The following is a 20,837-nucleotide window of genomic DNA, read 5'->3' on the forward strand; positions in this document are numbered from 1 at the left end:
TAATTATATATAAATGTATATTATATATAAATGTAAATGAATAAATATGTATATATATAAATATATAATTGAAAGCCCTATTTTCACTCTGTTCATTAATTTAATTTAATTTTTTCTTGAGTAGGGGGGAAATGTTTGCTTTGTGTTTTCTCTGGGAAAGTTAAATCACCTGAAGTTATCGAAAGGCATTGACAATAAGAATGGGAGTCTTGTGTTCTGGTCTTGTGTGGCCCTTAGCTTACTATTTGACTTTGGACAAGTCACTTTCTCAAGTTTATAGTTCCTTGTCTGTATTTGAAGATTTGGAATCCCATGATCACCAAAGTTCCTTTCAGCTCTATAATTCAGTGTAAAAAACATTAAGATAATAATCCTGTCTTTCATCATCCTGAGTTGGTTATACAAGGCATAAGGTTTCCGTGTTTTCTTGCCAGAATTCAGTAGATGATTTGAATTGTCCCTGTCTTCTAAATGATTGTTCACTTTCCTCTTTTGTCTTGATGTTCTTTCAGGGTCAAAGCTTGAACATCAGCAGCACAAAATGTCTCTCAATAGCTCCTAAGGTAATTGGGGACAGTCTCTACAACTACTTGAACTACTTATTTCTTTCTCCTGCTCACTCCTCTTGCTGCTTTACTGTTTCCTCATTTTTCCCCTGTTTTCCTCTGCAACCCGAAGTCCAAAGCTTTTCTGATTCCTGGAAGTTTTGAGAGAACTGCTCAACCACAAAACCAGTACTCTGGAGCAGAGCTGTGCTATTACCTGCCATAAAATGAACATATGGAAAGTGCTTAAGTGAATGCTTAGCCCTTTACTGGATCACAAAACTGGCCAATCAATGGAGATTCTTTTCCCCTAAAGGTAGATGTTTCTTATGCTGTTGTTTTCAGTTTCAATTTCAACAATTATGGCTTTTTCCTAGATTTACAATGAAATGATTTAGTTAGGACTGAAAACTGGAGTGGTTAGTTGTACCAGGCACACTTGAGATCTGTAGTACTGATCTGTCTCCGTTGTTTTGGTGACTTGTCTCATCTTGGGCACTGCTGAGGAGACTAGTGCTGCTTGGACTCTGACAGACTACGTGCAGGCATCATTTGACCATACATCCTCTTACAATCACGTTGAGAAATTGTCCTCTTGCCTTCTGGCTTCCTTGTTGATACTGAGGCATAAAATCCCAATAAGAGGACACCTGGGTGGCTCAGTCAGTTTAGCATCTGACTTCTGTTCAGGTCATGATCTCACAGTTCGTGAGTTTGAGCCCCACATTAGGCTCTGCATTGAGGGCTTGGAGTCTGGAGCCTGCTTCAGATTCTATGTCTCCCTCTCTCTCTGCCCCACCCCCGCTTGCTCTCTCTCTCTCTGTCTCTCTCTCTCTCTGTCTCTCAAAAGTGAATAAACATTAAAAAAATAAGACCCCAATATGGAGGCTTGGCATTTATACAAATACAATCCGGAAGTGCAGATGAGAGGAGGGAAGGATCAGAGGAATAGAGAGGCCAGAACTCTTTGCTCTGCAGGACAAACCTTTGACCAACGGACAATGGATCTAGTAGATAAAAATCTCCCCCTTTCCTTGACCGAGAGGCACTTTCCATGTTGATAGTGAACATGTAGGGTCTTCTAAGATTCAACAACCCGTTGTACTTGATACTGTAAAATACTCAATTCTTATTTTGTCTATTCTTCCTAGCCTCATCTTCCTCCCTCTCACTTATGCTTTCCTGAGTTTGCATCTTTAATAAAATAGTAATACATGAGTATTTGTTTCATCCTATGCTTTCTGGGGGACTAAGACTGGTCAATTTAGACAATATTTGTGAATGAATAGAATCATTCATGGTCTGATGAATTGCAATAAAGTGGAATACAGGATAGTGGGAGGTTATGGAGGTAATGTGCATTAACTAGTTACCTATACATCCTATGGGTCCTCCATGACTTTCTTGCATTTAATGCTCCATGGTTGGGTAGAAGTGCAGTGGAATGGAAAAGGCAGCACATGTAAGTTCACAAGGATTTCTGTATTCTATTTTGTAGATGAGAATCTTTTCCCCAAATGACAAGGGCAAAAATGCTATTGAAACCAAAGCTGTTTTCCTGACTTATTTTAAAATACATGCTCACTTGAAAATGCTGCTTGTTATTTTGACAGAGATGGGTAGTAGGGAAAGATTTTGGAAATACAGTGTTGATTATGAAAAGTGTTATAAAATTAATGTTAGAAGAAATTTCATATCTTTGTCTCTACACAACAGTTTCTGCTTCACATTTGCCATCCTCATCTAAACATATTTTTAGAGAAAACAGGAATGTAGATATTCTTATATTCAACAAATACTTGATGAGTGTCTAGTTTGTGCTAGGTGCTGCTTTAGGTGCTGGAAATTCGGCAGTAAATAAGCCAGATCCTTGCTTTCGTAAAGCTTGTGCTAGAGAGGAATGACATTGACAAAGATAAAAGAATACATAGAAAAAATAACAAGATAAATTTTGAAGTTGGTAGCGTGGTGAAGATAATAGAATGATATGGTATATAAAGATTGAGGGACTCTGCTTTAGATTAGGTAGTTGGGAGAGACCTCTCTGTGCAAACGATGTGAACACAAATTTTCCTAGAAGTTGGGTATGCAAAATAGGCTTCAGACTTCCAAAGCAAAAGAGAATCAACTGCAAAGACTCACTATGGAGTGTGAGTTAGTATGGATCGAGAAAAGAAAGTGGCTAGTGTGGCTTGAGGGCAGAGCCAAGAGCTATAGTGGTATGAATCAAGATAGGAGACGTTAGAAATGACCAGCATTTCATTATAGGCTGCATTAATGAGTTTGAGTATATTCTAAATGTAGTGGAAATTCATTGAAGAGTTTTAAGAACATTAAAATATATAATCCATTTCATAGAACTCTTGCAAAATTCGAATTCCTAACTTAAAAAAAATTTGTGAATGCCTTTTTAAAATGACTTTATTTTTTAGAGCACTTCTGGGTTCACAATTGAGAGGAAGGTACAGAGATTTCCTATACAGCTGTCGGCACACACAAACATAGCCTCTTCCATTGTCAATAACTCCCTACCAAGGTGGTTCATTTGTCACAATTGATGAATGTACATTGGTACATCATAATAATCCTAAAGCCACAGTTTACATTGAGCTTCATCTTGGTGTGTTACATTCTATGTGTTTGCAGAAATGTATAATAATGTGTATTTATTATTGTAGTATCACAGAGAATATTTTCACTCTCCTAAGAATACTTTGTGCCCTATTTATCCTTTCCTGGCCCTTACCCTCTAACAACCACTGAGCTTTTTATTGTCTCCATAGTTTTGCCTTTTCTAGGTCATATGGTTGAAATCAAGCAGATAAAAATTCTTTAGAATGGCTTCTTTCACTTAGTAGTATTCATGGAAGGTTCCCCCGTGTCTATTCCTGGCTTGATAGTTCATTTCTTTTTAGCGCTGAAAAATATTCAATTATCTAAAGGTATAATAGTTTATTTATCCATTCATCTAATTTAGGACATCTTGGTTGCTTCCAAGTTTTGGCAATTATGAATAAAGTAGCTGTAAATATCCTTGTACACGTTTTTGTGCAAACATGTTTCAGCCTCTTTGGGTAAATACTAAGGAGCATGACTGGTGGATCCTATGTTAAGGTTAGGTTTAGTTTTTTTTTTTAAGAAACCACCAAGCTGTCTTCCAAAGTGGCTGTACTAAGTTGCATCCCTCCCCTGCTCCCCAGCAATGAATGAGAGTTCCTAATGCTCACAACCTCACCAGCTTTCGGTGTTGTCTGTGCTTTGGATTTTGGACATTCAAGTAGGTGTGTAGTGGTATTTTGTACTTTTTTAACTTGCATTTCCCTGATGACATATGATGTAGAGCATCTTTTCATATTCATAGCTGTAATTCATATATCTTTTTTTATTGAAGTACAGTTGACACACAATATTACATTAGTTTCAGGCATATAACTTAGTGGATTCAACAACTCTATATATTATGCTATGTTCACCACAAGTATAGTTACCATCTGTCACCATACTGTGCTATTACAATATCATTGACTATATTCCCTATGCTGTATCTTTCATCCCTATGACTTATTCATTCCATAATTGGCAACCTATACCTCTTGCTCCCTTTCACCCATTTTTCCATCACTTCACCCCTCCTTCTCTCTGGCAACCATCAGTTTGCTCTCTGTATTTATGGGTCTGTTTGTGCTTTTTGTTTGTTTGTTCTTTGTTTTATTTTTCAGATACCACATATAAGTGAAATCCTATTGTATTTGTCTTTTTGTATCTTGACTTATTCCACTTAGCTTAATGCCCACAAGGTCCATCTTTCTCTCTCTATCTCTTTCTCTGTCTCTCTGTCTCTGTCTCTTTCTCTCTCTCTCATTGTGTGTATGTGTAATATATATATATATACATATATATATATATATATGTATATGTATATATTCTTTATCTGTTCATCCATTGATGGACACTTAAGGTTTTTCCATAGCTTGGCTACTGTAAATAATGCTGCAATGAATATGGGGGTGCATATATCTTTTCAAATTAGTGTTTTTGTTTTCTTTGGATAAATACTGAAGTGAAATTGCTGGATTATATGATAGTTTTATTTTTACTTTTTGAAGGAAACTCCATACTGTTTTGCATAATAGCTGTTCCAATTTACATTCCCATCAACAGTGCACAAGGGTTCCCCTTTTCTCTACAACCTCACCAACATTTGTTTTTTCTTGTCTTTTTAACAATAGCCATTCTAACAGCTGTGAGGTGACATTGCATTGTAGTTTTAATTTGCATTTCTGTGATGATTAGTGATGTTGAGAATCTTTTTATGTATCTGTTGGCTGTTTGTATGTGTTCTCTGGTTATTTTTATTCTTTGGTGAGGTGACTTCTAAGGTCTTTGGGCAGTTTTTTAAATCAGGTTGTTAGTTTCTTATTGTTGAGTTTTAGGAGTTCTTTGCATATTTTGGATAACAGTCTTTTATGAGATGTATCTTTTTCTAATATTTTATCATAGTCTGTGGGTCCTCTTCTTATTCTCTTGACACTATCTTCCTCAGAGCAGAAGTTTTAAATTTTAATATGGTCCACATTATCAATTCTTTCTTTCATGCATTGTGCCTTTGATGTTTATTCTAAAAAAGTCATCATCAAACCCAAGATCATCTGAATTTTCCATGTTATTTTCTAGGAGTTTATAGTTTTGTATTGATAGATTTAGGTTTGTGATCCATTTTGAGTTAATTTTGTGAAAGGTATAAGGTCTGTGTCCAGATTCATTTTTTTTTTTTTATTTGCAAGAAGATGTCTACTTAGCATTATATGTTGAAAGCATTATCTTTTTTTTTTTCTATTGTATTGCCTTTTACTCCTTTGTTAAAGGTCAGTTGACTATATTTATGTAGGTCTGTTTTTGGTATATTGATCTATTTGTCTGTTCTCTCACTGATACCACACTGTCTTGATTACTGTAGTTTTATAGTAAGTCCTGAAGTCAGACAGTGTCTGGTCTCCCAATTTTTTTCTTCTCCTTCAAGAATGTATTGGCTGTTCTGGGTCTTTTACCTCTCCTTATAAACTTTAGAATTAGTTTCTTGATACCCACAAAATAACTTGTTGGTATTTTGATTGGGAATGCACTGAATCTATAGATCTAATCGGCAAGGAATAGCATTTTGACAATGTTTAGTCCTCCCATTCATGAACATGGAGTATCTCTTCATTTATTTAGTTTTTCTTTGATTGCCTTCATCACAGTTTTGTAGTTTTCCTTCTATAGATCTTGTGCATGTTCTGTAAGATTTATAACCAAGTGTTTCATTGTTTGGGTGCTAATACAAATGATACTGGTTTTTTTTGCCTTTAATTTTCACTTGTTCATTGCTAGTTTATAGACAAATGATTGACTTTTTCATATTAACCTTTTTTCCTGCAATTTTGTTATAATCTCTTATTACTTCAGGAGTTTTCTTATTGATTCTCTTAGATTTTCTACATAGATGATCATTTCTCCTACAAACAAAGAGTTCTATGTCTTTCTTCTCAATCCTTTCATTTCCTTTTTTGTGTTATTGCCTTAGCTAGAACTCCCAGTAGAATGTTGAAAAAGAATAGTGAGAAAGGATATTATTGCCTTGTACCTGATCTTAATGATCTCTTAACTAATACTGAAAAGATGCTATGTCTGGGTTTCCTAAAGTATTAAATAAACTTTTTATTGTTCAAGCTAATTGAATAAGAATTTCTTATTACTTATAGCCAGAAGTAAACTAACTGAAAAAGTCTCCATATCTGAAAATAACTTATAAACCAGAGATGGAGTGCAAGCAAGGTGAAAATACAATTCCATAGTGCGCTACATTAAAATTACATCAAGGAACAATAAACTCAGGAAATACTTTAACTATGTCTGCTAAAATTATATTTATGGCCTCCATCTAAATGTAGTTTTCCTTCTCTGACATTCCATAGCACCCTGTATACACTTTACCTATGCCATTTATGTTCTGAATTATAGTTGTGTATGACTTTGTCTTATGCTTCTAGCTTATAATCTTGGAGGTCTATACCTTTGCCTTTTGTACAAGTTTGTACCTTTATATCAGTAGGAACTGAATAAGCATCTATTTAATGAATAAATAAGTAGTATAAAGAAGAAGTATAATGTCAGAAGAAGGTGAGGTCACTGAAGAAAGTTCATAAATACAGTTGAGGAAGTCAGAAAAGCATCAAAAAAGAAATTTAACTATATCTTAAAATATTAGTGGGGTTTGCTTAAGTGAAGAAGCCAGGGAAGGATTTTTAGAGGGAGGATGAAGAGACAAGAGATATTAAAACAAAGTTGTAGAATTGTCTAGCTGTCATGACAGGTAGAGTTAACTGGAAAGGTAGTTTAGAGTCAAACTAGGGAAGATTTCACACGTTAAAGTTAAGAATTTATTATCACTCCCTAAGAATTAAAGAGGAACTAAAGTTTGAAACAAAGACATTAAGTTATATGCAAGTATTGTTTTATAGGAATATTAATCTAAAATTTCTCCTTCCTTGATCCTTGCCATAGAAAGGCCTCTTTACAACTTTCCTTTAGGACTAGTTGCATGCTCCAGACCAAGAAAAAGTACTTTGACATAGACATTTTTTTTGAATATATATTACTGATGAATATACATAGTCATAAGACTCAATATAGTGTAATTCAAATAACTATATTCTATATGACCCTGCTCCTTCCTCCCTTTGCCTGCATCTTTCCTTCAGCAGCCTCCCTTTCATCCCAGGCCACTCCTTTACTGTCCTTACCGGGTAAGATTAGGGTGTTTCCTTTTGCAGTGTGAATAAAGCTAGCGTTGCCATCAGATAACTATAGGTACAGAGCAAGAAGAGATTGAATATTAATGGAGTACCAATGGAAAAAGAAGTTTGGTTTCAGAAATCTAAAAAGAACACTAATGTTACAGAAGATATGGGTGGTGAGCATTTTACCATTGCTACTAAGTTTAATATGAAATTTTGGGGAAAAAATCAGGGCTGTGTAGAAAGTGTGTCAAATGTGGACTTTTCCACAGTGTAGGTCTTGTGGAGTTAAGTGATATTAAAGTATGTTCAGTGATGGTTGGTAGGCTAAGCAATGTAGTCTGGTCACAAGCCCAAGAATACCTAGGCATAGTCCCAAGAGAAGTTTGTAATCAAATGCAGCTTGCAGAGAGAGTTTCAAATCTTACATGATTTTCATAATGAATGTTTTGGATTATCACAGTATGTTTTCCTATGCTCATTTTCATCTAGATGGAGGGGGGATTTCAAGAATCTATGTCTTATATTTTTTATTTCAGTTCCTTAAGGTACCCAGAATTTCCTTGCCAGAAGGATCCATGTAAAAATTAGAATCCATTTTGAAATTCAACTAAAGATTGCATCCCGAAGTTGTTTCAAAAAAATGAGAGCTGAGCATATTGTAATCCTCAGAGCTGTCCCTAGACAGACAATATTGCAGAAGTTTTTGCCCATGTGTCTTTGTTTTGCAAATGAATATGCAACATTACATTAGAGCAACAAAAAAATTAATCTTGGAATTGAAGAACCTAACAAATGCTGAATTCAAAAACAAGTTAGTTAACCTTAGAGAAAGAGAAAAGAAGCATCTAGTAAATTTATTAATGCCTCAAATTTTACAGTGATTTTTCCATTGACCGTTAAAGGAAAGGGGAAGGAACTAGAGACTGCATACGGCATTAAATGGTGTTTTAAATGAATATCTGTTATTGTTCCTGTAAATACCATATAATAAAGCTAAATTATTTAAATATTACTTCGAAATGTATTCTTATAAAAGGCACCAGGCACATAGCCAATTCCATTGCAAAACAAAGAGGCAACAAAAAATAAAATTGTATCATGTACAGAAACCATGACTTACAATACCTCTCATGACTAGAATTGTTAGAATTCTGGTGTAAAATCTGGTGGAATTATTCCACGCATTCTCATGCAGATATTGCAATGACAATACCTTCTTGTTTAGTGTGGTATTGTGAACAATCTGTGAAAGAGCTTATTGAATATCCTTTGGTAAAGCTATTTATGTCTCTTTCAAAGGTTCATTTTTAACAGCTTCTAGTCTTCTTCCTGATCAATTAAAATACAGTGGGCACCCTTGATTTAAATGATAAAAAGTCATGACTTTGAATTTTGTGTAAAGTTGAAGATTAACAGTGTCTGCAAAGAGACTTGAAAAATCAAAGTAAAAACATTTCTTTCCTTCATGATTTATCTTGAAATGTTTCAACTAAATGTTTCTCCTTGAGGAACATTATTCCAAACAGCTTGAGAAAGAGATCTTTTAATAAATAAATTATGTCTAAGTAGATATCTAAATTGAAGATGGTTGATTAAGTGATAGTTTCACCTTTATAGTCTTGGAGAAGAAAACCATTACATTGTGCCTACTAGTGTCAGATGGCTGATGGTACAGATGGTCGGACTGAGAAATGGTCTCCATCCTTTCCACACTCCATGAGGTCAGTTGACTGTCAGGTGGGTCTCCTGTACCTCCTCTTTATTCCTCTCCCTTTATCTAGTTTTTCTCATTGCCATGTCTCTTACTATGACTACCTCTGGTAATGATACTTTGGACCATGAAGTATGCTATTGAAATTTATTCTTGTTTGATAGGAGTTTCTTCTATAATTCAATTATATGTTTTCACTATATACCATAATTCATTACAATTAGAAAACTGGCACAGACAGGGTCAATGTTTTAGTCCCAGAATTAGTGACCAAGATATGACCAGAATTCAGTTCTCTCACTTTCTTTTTTTTTTTTATTTTATTTTTAATTTTTTTTAACGTTTATTTATTTTTGAGACAGAGAGAGAGACAGAGCATCAACGGGGGAGGGGCAGAGAGAGAGAGGGAGACACAGAATCTGAAACAGGCTCCAGGCTCTGAGCAGTCAGCACAGATCCCGACACGGGGCTCGAACTCACGGACTGCGAGATCATGACCTGAACCGAAGTCGGACGCTTAACCGACTGAGCCACCCAGGCGCCCCCAGTTCTCTCACTTTCTAATGTGACTCCCTTTCCATGATAATGTCCAGCCTTCAATCAAATGAGCCAAATATGTTTTGTTGGAAACAGTTCATTTCAGAAAAGTGTCTTATCTTCAGTTTTATCTGCTGAAGCATGGCCATGCTTTTCATGGCATTCCTACTACTCTTTTAGACAAAACAACATTGATGGTGGCATTGAAGACACAGCCTGGTGACTGAATTTGAAGCTGTTCCTTTCAGACCTGAGAAAACCTCCTCATCACAGGCTTAGACTTTTCTGGGATCTTTTGCCGTTTTAGCAATGCCTTTCTTCTGAGTCACCAAGTTCTGAGTTAAAATTGCTTGAAAAACTAAAGAGGAGGGAGCTGGAAGTTTGTATATTTTAAAACATAGTGTTATATATTGACATATGCATTGATATAAGAATGCATATCTCAGAATTATGTACATGTTACGTCTTGTTATAACATTCAAAGTGTAGGTGTTTAGTAAAACTTTTTTATTTATCCAAATCAGAGGCATTAAATGGCTTTAGCTTATTTTCATCAGTTTTTTTTGAACATTTGGAGATAAATCCACATTCAACTGAATGAATCCAAGACATATTACTTATTTCCTCTTATAAACATCACTTTAGTGTTTAAAAATTCTTCAGCTCAAACCTGTAAAATATTTGGGATTTAGTAAAACGTATTTGTCAGTCTTTTCATATTTACCGTGCCTACAACTCAAAGAGAAATCAAATAAGGAACAAGCTCCAAGAATAACTTTGTGTTAGTGGATAAGACATACCATTCTACTTTTGTTTCTTTTGCATGGTTTGCTGTTTGGGTTTTTCCTTTTCGTTTCTTTTCTTTTCTTTTCTTTTTTTTTTTGGTATTGTTTAGTGATTTTTTTTTTTTTTGATTACTCAGTTTGTTCAGTTTTGAATTGTGTTGTTATGGTTCTTTATATGCTTGAAAATGATTTTTACCTTTTAATATTTATTTATTTATTTATTTATTTATTTTACATTTATTTATTTTCGAGAAACAGAGTGAGACAGTGGGGGAGGGGCAGAGAGAGAAGGATACACAGAATCTGAAGCAGGCTTCAGGCTCCAAGCAAGAGTTCAGCACAGAGCCCGAGCCGGGGCTCGAACCCACGAACTGTGAGATGACCTGAGCTAAAGTTGGTCACTTAACCGACTGAGCCACCCAGGTGTTCCATATTTTTATTTTTAATGAGCCACCCAGGTGCCCTGAGGATGATTTTTAAATCTAAGTCTCAAGTAAAAATTAAAAAAAAATCGTTGTTCTCAAATTTTCTTATAAATATAATATCTGGTAATTTTACTTGCATAAATTTTACTTAAATTATTTTATTAAAATAATTATTAATTTTTAGGAGTTTAAGCTTTTTTATATTCTAGAACTTACTCTTTATGTGAAGGTCATTTGAAAATAATTATCTACAGTGCTTCTATGACTAATCTGCTTATTTTTCTTTCTTAGTTGGTTAATAGCTAGAGATGTGGTGAATTGCCTTTAGGAATAAAATTGTGTATTTACTTATCTACCTATCTATGTATTTACCTATTATCTGTCTACCTATCTCCTAAAAATATGCAGATTCTAGATATTAACAGACTCTTATAATTACTCAGTTATAAATGAATTTTGCATTTTTCTAACTTTAATCTAAAATCCTACAGAAACGTTTGGAGAGAAGTACAAATCTCATTTGCTCTGCATGCACTCTATGGGCCAAAAATTTCTATTTTATCTGGCAAACTATTTGGTGACTAGAAAACTGATTTCTCTTTAAGTCTTTTCTCCTTTAGAGTAAAAAGTTTTCCAGAATAATGCAGCGAATGAAAGTTTTCTTTTGACTGTTAAAAAGACTTACTTTTATTGACTTCTCTTTAATTTTTTTCAACTAGACTCTCAAATTTATCATCGCAAAGTTATGTAATATACATTGTTATTTTTGTCTTTTCTGCTCCATATTTAAAATGAAGTTTAAATATCAGAAGCCTTGTACATCCTTTCTTGAAGTGGATTTAGAAACTGAGAAACAGAAATGGTATACTGTAATTATCTAAAAAATATTGACAGACAACCAAAGATTACAATGTTAGTCTCTCATATGTAGTACAGGAATTACAACAAAACCATCAGAAAAAGAGAGAGAGGAAACAAATGAGGAAGAATAAAACTGTTTTAAAAAGAAGAAATATTTTAACCATGAAACAAGAACCAGGTATTAACAAAAATGGACAGCGAGAAACAGGAGCAGTTGAAATTGAAAATTTGAGAGAAAAAATAATAAAGCATGGGAAGATAAATTTAGGAAAATCTCAGAAAGTAGAAAAAATGTCAATAAGACTAAAAACAAGAGAGAAAAGGTAAGAAAGTTAGAGGACCTGTCCAATAGGTCAAATATCTGAAAAATAAGAATTCCATTGAAAATTTTAAAAAAGAAGTAAAACATTAATTATTTTCTTGGTATAAGCCAAGAATTTTTTTTTTCCAGATTGCAGTCGTCTCCTGAGTTTCTATTGAAAGGTAGAAAACAAAGTTATACCAAAGCGTGCCATCACAAAATTTTATGGCTGTGGGGACAAACAAACAAAAAAAAGTATATAAATTCAGGGAGAAGAGAAAAAAAATCAGGTCTACTATAAATCATCAAAATAGCTGAACTTTTCAAGAGTAACATTGAAAGATAAAAGGCAATAGAAATCTGTCTTCAACAAAATTCTGAAGAAAAGTAATTTCCACTTAGAAGTGTACATTTAGCCGACCTATACATGATGGGAAAATGAAGGATATTTTCAACTATTCACTTTCTCACATAATGTATTTCTTTATCTAATAAGATAGGGGAAAGTGTGTGCCATTAATCAAAGGAGAAGCACAAGAAATGGGACGAAATGAGATTTGCAGAGCAGCAGATCCACTGATATAGATGGGGAGTGAAGGGAAGCCCCAGACTCAGAACTGTACACTACCTGTCTGAGGAAATCTGCTCGCAAAGGACAAGGTCAGAGGCTCCAAGAAAAGTTCCTGTTTATGTGGATGAAATTGTTAGAATACCTGGTGAACCTGAATATCTAGAGTGGAGAATGAGCAGTTGATAAAGAGTTTGGAGCTGAAAGGAACCGAGCAAATGAATAAAACAAGAAATACAGGATAACCTGGGGAAAACTCCAGAAAAATCACCAAGTTACAGCTAAGGTAATATGGACCATAGATGGAATGATTCTGAGTTGAGGAAGGGGGTAAGGGAGCAGGAGGACAGAGCTCTAAATGCCCACCTTATGTAGTATGTAAGTAAACAAATGATACCTAAAACTCACTCAAAAATTAGCAAAAATAAAAACCATGTTACTTTTAAATGTAGTGAGTTATATCAAAATAACCACCTAAAAAGTACCAATAAAAGCATATTAGAGACCTGGTGATAAATAACAATGTGATCCGTTAAAGAGATAAAGAGATAAGAATTGTTGCCACAAGGAGGGGTGGGGAGGTCTGCTATTTTCATTATGAACTTTGTAGAACTATTTGACTCTTTTAAACTCTCTGCATTATAGATTTTATTAAAATTAAAACAAGAAAAATTAAAATATTAAAACTAAACAAAACACTAACTACTGAACCACATACATTGGAAGATATTTTTAAAGCTTATAAAGTAAGCTTTACGTGTGGAGACACATGTAGATCTCAACCAGTTGAAAAATTTAATATGGTGCTTCTCTGCTTACTAAAGCACTTTGTAATAACTTATTTATTTATATTTGAATTTAATTAGTATTTTATATTCCTTTAATTTTTTTCTTGTTTACTTCTAATGTGTGCAACAAGGACTGACGTATGTTCTTGTAAGCCACCTTGAAATTTCTGGAAACAAGAATGGCATAAATAAGTAATACTGACATTAAAAAAAAGAATTAAAAACTAACACATAGAAAACAAATGGAGGGAAATGAGATGACCAGTACCAACAACTCAAATAGGGAATTGGGAAATGGGAATTGGGAAAATCATTATCAAATTTAATAACATATGATGTGAAGTTATTGAATTCATAGTTTGAACGACCATTGCATGATCACATTTCTGTTTTGAGTTGTGCCAGATACAATATAACTATTGTATAACAGTTATTTATACAATGTATTGTATAAATGCTATTATTTATTAAGGCAAGTGAATTTGTGTATGAAAGAATGTATTCCATTTAAGAATCACAAAATAACACAAGACCGAATCCAAAATTGTAGGATAAGTGTAAAGGACAGTGGGAGGAAACTTTGTGCATTTTGTCAGGCCAGTGAACATTTCAGGGAAAACTGTATTTGAGATGGGGCTTAAGCATAGGAGGAATTACTGGTTGGGAAGAGGCAGAAAATATGAATGAGACTCATCAAGCTTGAGTTAAAGGCACATGCTGGCAGGTCATGGAAAGTAAAATGATACAGGAGGAGAAAATTATAGAGATAGGACAAGATTGTCAGAGATTATGAATTTACTTATAATCAGTACTGGAAACTATTTTAAGTTCTGGAAATGTGTGATAAAACGGATTTTTGAGATGACTAGTTTGGCAAATAGGTTTAAGAAAAATCAGAGGGGGAAGAGTCTGATGGCAGTAAGATCTGTTGAAGACTGTATGTATGAGTTGATTAAAGTCTTTATTAAAGTAGAACTGGAGAGATGGGTGTAATGAAACATATCTGAGAATTTGTGATATTATTTATATTTTATATTTATGAAATAGGGTGAGAGAAAAAAGATGGTATCATTAACTAATGTGGATAATTTCAGATAGAGATTTTGGTGGAAGGCATCTGAAAAAAATTGTAACACCTGTAGCCTGCTAATATCAATATATTTGTAAAATTACTTTTCATTCTCCATTCCTTTGTGCTAAAGATATCTGATCAATTACTTTTTAACATGTTTAGTGGAAAGAATGCAACAGACACTCTGGGGTGTTACACACGGTTTTCATGTAAAAATGAAGATCTACAACAAGGGAAAGTTGGAGAACTGTCATTACTATACAGAAAATTCATACCTACTACCACAAAATTGGCTACTGAAATATTCAAGTTGTTATAGCAGTTTTTAAACTCTAGTTGCTCAGAAAATGACTTTACTTTGTAGGTCTGTTTAGCTAAATAGGCATAACCAATTTTTCAGTTGGTAGGTGCTTGCAAATAAAGTATCTTTCGCTCTTTTTTAATCTCTGTGGATTTGTCATATTTGTCTATTTGTATGGATAACTGTACAAATAAATGCATTCAAGTGATTTCTATGCATATCATTAGGTTTATTCTCTGTTTTTGTTGTCTAAAAGTGTTCAAACTATGAAATCCTTATGATGAGCCAGATCCAGAGGTTAAACAAACAGTAACTTAATCATTTACTACATGTGAAGTTAGTGACAGACATGTGGCTACAATTGTACCTGATATGTTAAATATTTATACTGTAACCAATAAGCCTAAACACTGTTCAGATTGTGCTCCCCATGGAGGAGGAAGCAGGAGGCAGAATGAAGGTGATATGGGGTGTGGGAAGGATGAGGAGCCAGGGAGGGAAAGGCACCTCTGTGCTTGGCATCTGGGTATTCGTAAACTGCAAGGATAGGGAAATTAAAAATATATCTATATTTGGCTGGGAGGTAAAAAAAAAATTTAACTTACAATATTGTGTTTCCTTTTATTTGGACAGTTCATTTAAATTTGGTTTATTCAGTATAGCCCTAGACTATTTCCTCTCTTTTAACTAGATGAAATAATTACAGCTTTTTTTCTCCCTGAACAATAACAAATCAAGCAGACCTGAAAGACTTGTGTTTTTCTATTTATTTCTTTTATGCATTTCTGAAAAGTATGAAACTAACTGCTGCTCTCCTCTGGCGGTAGCCAATATTCAGAATTTCATCCAAAGAATTCCTGAAGTTCAATTTATTTCCTTTTTACAGTTGAACTTGGACAAAGGAACATGCCCAAAGATCACCCATCAGTGCTGCTGTGTGTGGTGGTTGTGGAATTTTGTAATACTGCTCGATGTTGTGGATGATCGGCTGGAGCTTGTGTCATTTCAAGGGTGTGTAGGACATGCCCTTGTTAAGCACCACTTCTCTCGCTACGTACACTGAAGTCATCTCCAGCTCAACTTACTAGAGCTGCATTCACCCTGCCCTTTCAACGTGTTTTTTTTTTTTTTCAGATGCTTTGATTCTTTTAATTTTGCCTCTATACTCTCAGATACTGAAACTTAAAAGTGGTATCTTACTGAAACCTTTAACCGTTTGTGCCTTTATGTATTAGTCTTCCAGTAGGACCCACTGTTCCTCAATTTTTCTTAAGGCCGTCTCTCCTAGGCATCTCTGGCAGACCGATCTTCCTAAAACATGTAGTTATCAAACCTTTATAGCATCCACCTCTCCCCTAAATTAATACATAGCCTCACCCTGGTATTAAAGATCTCACCGTGTGCTCCCAGCCTCACCTCTATGACCTCCCCTCCCCCAACAGTGGATTATTTTTTTCTAGGGAACTTAGTCTATCCACCTTCCCTAACATATTTAGATTTCCATATTCTAGTGACTGCTCATACCATCTCTGTCTCCTTGGGTAGGTCCCCATTACATCAACTAAATAATCTTAGGATTTCCAAGTAGAAACAGCAGCTGCTCCATGAAGCCCTCTATGGTCAGCCACAAATGACTTCCAATCCTTGAAGTCATACCATGTATTAGCTTGCTACAGAGTCTAGGTGAAATGTATATTTAGCCTTGTATTGTCTATGTGATTGTGCTGGTATAAACCTGCTTAATCCAATGGTAAAGCGTATAGTTGACCCTCAATAATGTTAATTTCCAGGGCGCCGGAGTGGCTCAGTCTGTAAAGCTTCCGACTCTTGGTTTGGGCTCAGGTTATGATCTCATGTTTCCTAGGTTCGAGCCCCGCATCAAGCTTCATGCTGACAGTGCAGAGCCTGCCTGGGATTCTCTCTCTCCCTCTCTACCCCTCCCCTGATTGTTCTCTCTGTCTTTCTCAAAATGAATAAATAAACTTAAAAAAAATGTTAATTTCCTTCTGCCTGAAGACCTATGTTGTTAATCTCTAGTATCTACATATTACTTGTACTGCTCATGGTAAGTGCTCAGTAAACATTTGCCAAATAAGGACTTAGATGAAATTACTATTCGGAACCTATTTAATTTGGTACAAAAAGTGGGCCTATTCTAGGAACTGAAATCCTCCCCTGAAATTTATACAGTGTTTCTATGTTAACCTCTGAAAACCCTGTATTCACAGCACATGAACACAACCCCTTGTCTAGAGATGTTATTATGAGTAAGAAGTTCAGAGATTTCATGAAACCCAGGAGGGCTTTCTGAAGAGCAACTATGAAGCCCCAACAAAAGTTGTCCCAGCAAAATTTCCCATACCAATTAAATACGCCAAAGATGGCTTACATTGAGATTAACCTCTGGGTTTAAGGGTAAGTTGACTTCCTCCTTTATTTAAAATAAGTTACTTCTCACTGGATTGGAAAGCCAAATAAGGTCAAAAAATTGTATTCACAGAGGCGTGTGTAAAGGAAGGTATGTGGCAGCAGCTTCTATTCTCTAAAGGCTTACATTTAATCCAATGATAGACAGTCATTTAAAAAAAAATGTAAAATGAGTAATTGGAAGAGAAATACAGGACAGGGATAAATTCGTAGCATGGAGAATAAATAATGACGATTCCATGACAGATGTTTATCTTATTTAATATTTACATTTCATTAATGATCACATTTAAATGTTCTGTTTTAAAAATATTTTTTATCCAGCAAGTACTCAGTGCTGAGGGAGAGAAGATGTTTTCTAGCAATTACTCTGTTAGTTATTAATCAGTTTGAAGCTTTTCATTATGTTCTGTGCCTGTTGAAAATGATTTCTCCAGAGAAAACCTGATTCTGCAGACATGGTTCAGGGAAGGGAAGTCTTTGGGGTTCCTGCGTGAGGTCCTTTAGTTATGTGTTTGGACCCTAAGACCAAACTCTCTGAGTCCCAAGCCTTGGTCAGAATTTGTAAGTTCCTGTACTACTCCATTGTTACTTCAATAACCCATCAGGGTAGAGATTCAGAGAGTGACACCAACAAACAGTCTAGGTTTAAAGCCCTCCGTCTTCCACGGGTCTGTTGACAATAATCTTATTTATTATGCAGTAGAATCTGGCAGTTTTAACAAAATTTCTTTTTAAACATTTTATATTACCTGGATTTCTGATAATGTCATTCCTTTGAATCTTAAACCTTAGAGACTGTTCCTCCTCAGTGTACCTATTTCTTCTTGTACCTGTGAAATCTCTTCTAATTACCCCTCTTCTTTGGGGCATCTCACACACTCCTGATTCTAGTGTGTGCCCCTAAGAAGCCACACACTGATAAATGGTGAAACTGGGATTTGAGCCCAGGTCTGCAGACACTAAAGCCTAAGGTCTTTGTCACCACTTTGCTTAAAACTAACTCTGCAGCCAAAGTGTCATCACCCTCATTGCTGATGCTTCGAAAGTGCCTATAATAGTGCCAGACATTGGGTTTAGATCCTTCATATCTGTCGTGCTAAACTTTGAGACAGTGTTATTCCATTTCATAGATAAAATTTCAAGCTGTGGGAATGGTCCAAATAAGAACGTAAGGACTAGTTACATGCAATTTTACCTTAGGAGTGTTGTGTTTACTCTGTCTTTAGTTCAGTAAGATCTCAAAGGTAGACACAATTCTGGGACACGTTTATGTGTGGCTGTCTTCTATTTAAGTTCCTTTAGAGTAGAATACACACATGCATGCTAAGAGAGAGACAAACCAAGACACAGACTCTTTTTTTAAAAAAAATGCTAATGTTTATTTTTGAGAGAGAGAAAAAGAGAAAGAGAGTTGAGGGGCAGAGAGAGGGAGACACAGAATCCGAAGCAAGCTCCAGGCTCTGAGCTGTCAGCTCAGAGCCCGATGCCGGGCTCAAACTCATGAACTGCGAGATCATGATCTGAGCTGAAGTCGGACACTTAACTGAGTCACCCAGGTGCCTCAAGAAACAGACTTTTAACTACAGAGAACAAACAGATGGTTATCAGAGGGGAGTTAGGTGGGGAGATGGGTGAAAAAGCGATGGAGATTAAGAGTACACTTATCATGATGAAAAAAAATCATTATACCACTTGTTAAAATTATGAGGGTGAAATAAACCAACTAATTTAGTAAGATTATTTTATGTTGTAATTACATTTATGCAACATGTATGATTCACAGAATAAAATTTAACATACTAAAAAAATAAAATGTTTGACTAATTAAAAAAACCAAGTACAACACCCATACTCAAATATCTGTTATTATTAGAGCTGGTAAATCAGAGTAAATCAGAGCTTAAGATGATAAGGACTGGTGAGGTTTGTGGAAAATTGAGAGTTTACACCCCACATGGAGTCATTCAGATTTAATTTGTAATGATGTTGTGCAGGGAAGTGTACCTGTTCATGCACACACACACACACACACACACACACACGAACACACACAGGTCACCAGTTTGCAGCTCTTTATTCATTTTGTATTTTGTATTAAATCTTTTAGTGTTTATTTATTTTTCAGACAGAGCGCAAGCAGAGGAGGGACAGAGAAAGAGAGGGAGGCACAGAATCTGAAGCAGGCTCAAGGCTCCAACACAGAGCTTGATGGAGCTTGATGTGGGGCTCAAACCCATGAAACATGAGATCATGGCCTGAGCCAAAATCAAGAGTTGGATAATTAATCGACTGAACCACCCAGGCGCTGCTGTATTTTGTATTTTTTTAATTATTTATTCATTTTTTGGAGGCTCTATGCCCATTGTGGAGCTTGAACTCACAACCCCAGACAAGAGTCATATGCTCTCCCAACTGAATCAGCCATATACCCCAGTTTGTGGCCCTTTGAACTGTACTTCTTTCTTAAGCAAAGTTATTAGAATAGATAGGGGCAAGAAATACATAGTTTCATTTTGGAGAAGAATGTGAAGTAGTTGTTTTGCATGTATTAATATTTGCATCCTTAAGACTTGTCTGATGAATGGATGATGATCACTTTTAAGGAGTTGCTGCTTTGGTGGAATTGTTTCACCTAGGTGGTAATGATACACATTCACTTTAGTATCTTCTCAGAGAAGAGAAACAGATTATGCATTCCTTTCTTTTATCAGATGAGTACAAGTCACAGCTTGGGAGCACAACGGTTACCTCTCCAGGGGAGGACCTCCCAGGGGTGGGCCATGGCACCTGATGGCATGTGGAGAGTCAGCTGGCCAGACAGTGGGCTCAGTCCCTCACTGCAGAGAACTGTAGGCAACTCTTTTGCTACTTGGTTTTTCTGTGCTGGCAGATGGGACTTCATTGTTTCAAAGTTTCAGTTTGGAAAATTTAGACATCAAGGGTTAATCTACATTTTAAAATAGCTGCCTTTGGAGGAAATTATGCTATAAATGAGAAACCTGTGTGGAGTTCTGGGTTCTTTATGTTAGCTTTGGCAGGGCCAGGAGCCTGTTTTGATGATAAAGCCAGCATTTGAAACCTGTATTTTATATTGCAGGAAAACTAAGCAAATTTAAAACACTCCACATTTGCCTTTTGACACCCCATAACCAATAGATGAACTTTCATTTCTGGGAGGCCTCCCAGTGATTAATGCCTTCCATTTATGACGTGAGAAGAATGAGCCGTATGTTAGTTGGTCTTCTGTCCGTTTCTAAAGAGCACCCGTGCCAGGATTTTGATGTGCACTCGCATTCTGGCACCAGGCTTTACACTTCTCACCCAGCACAGAGCCAGCTCACAGATCCTGCTCGGCACAGCGACTCCAGACACGCAGCCTGAATTTGAAGGCAGCCTCCTAAAATGTGGCAGGCACAGTTCTCCCTCTTCCTATTTGGAGCCCATCGTGTGGGGCTACGACCACTCTCCGCTCCCTGCAAGGCAGCCTGGAGAGAGTTGCATTTGCTAGCTTCTCTCTGAAGCAATCTTCATGAAGGGGAGGTGTGGCACTACAGGGCTGTTTCACAAATGTTTTCTGTTGCCTGTACTTACTATTAAGAGGAAATGGTCACATTTCTTTTTTCACATTGCCAACAGAGATCACATACTCTACTCCCTTGTTGGGGACCATATTGGAGTCAATACCTTTGGGGACTTCTTTGGTTCCAATGTCTTCTGTGGGAGATGAGTGGCAT

The 20,837-nt window shown here is 35.8% G+C and overlaps 1 long non-coding RNA gene across 1 annotated transcript; it reads left to right on the top strand.

The window, feature by feature from the left end:
* Positions 1–677: 677 nt before the first annotated feature.
* Positions 678–17,082, top strand: LOC144615647 (uncharacterized). The gene is made up of 3 exons (XR_013554029.2): positions 678–861; positions 8,942–9,045; positions 16,902–17,082. It is a non-coding gene; the product is annotated as an uncharacterized LOC144615647 (long non-coding RNA).
* The last annotated feature ends 3,755 nt before the right edge of the window (positions 17,083–20,837 follow it).

Source organism: Panthera onca, chromosome A1, assembly GCF_046562875.1.
Source record: "Panthera onca isolate mPanOnc1 chromosome A1, mPanOnc1 haplotype 2, whole genome shotgun sequence".
Classification (NCBI taxonomy): Eukaryota; Metazoa; Chordata; class Mammalia; order Carnivora; family Felidae; genus Panthera; species Panthera onca.